Here is an 838-nt window from a genome sequence, read left to right as displayed (position 1 = left end):
AACTGTATGATACTCCCTTAATTCAACCTTTTTTCTTTCCGGGGCCTTTGCAACAGGCAAACAAAAGACCAACTTGCAGCAGTTTTGTACTTTGGGTGGTTTAGGGCAGCACACTGTACATGGCTCTCCCTGCTCCCTTCACTGTGTCCTCATAACAAAGTATGAAAGGTCATACAACAGTAATATATTTGAAGAGCATTTTGACATTAAGTCCCCATGTCTCCTGCACTCAGATTCCAGTGACACTCTAAATTACTACAACATATGGTCATTTTCCAAAACTCTCTTTGGAAAAATCCACAATCTCTCTCCCTTTCTTATCAAACTAGAGTTGAGAAACATATGGCAGAATCATACTCTCCCCAAGTATAATTTTCAAAGAAAAATGTGAGAAGCTACTCCCTTCTTTTGCTGCTGCACTGCCATCATTCAGTAGCACAGTGCAATCCCTAAGAGTGCCAATGTATCCCCGCACAATCTGGTTACCCAACTATCCCTTTCCTGACTACTTTCCAATCTCTCTTCTTAAGTGCTACAGGAGGAACAGACTACTGCACCAAATGTACAATATATTTTTTAAAGAGCTATGTAAAAGGGTTTAAAATACACAATACCTCTAGTAATCCTCCCTCTTACCTTACTTGATAATTAGAAGCAAGGACTATTGCCTGAAGTGTTCACAGCCATGTTCTCTTGAATATACCTCTTTCCGTTGCTTTCCTCCCCTTTGCTTCCTTTCATTCTGCTTCCCTTTCCTTTCTCACTCTTGTCACAAGTGGTTCTCTTATAAAAATCATAGCAAACCAATTATATAGTACATTACATTTGAAACAGGAAC

Source organism: Sceloporus occidentalis, unplaced genomic scaffold (genome assembly GCF_023333645.1).
Source record: "Sceloporus occidentalis isolate IW3139 unplaced genomic scaffold, rSceOcc1.0.p SCAF_7, whole genome shotgun sequence".
NCBI classification, from domain to species: Eukaryota; Metazoa; Chordata; class Lepidosauria; order Squamata; family Phrynosomatidae; genus Sceloporus; species Sceloporus occidentalis.
Note: the sequence above shows the minus strand (reverse complement) of the source record.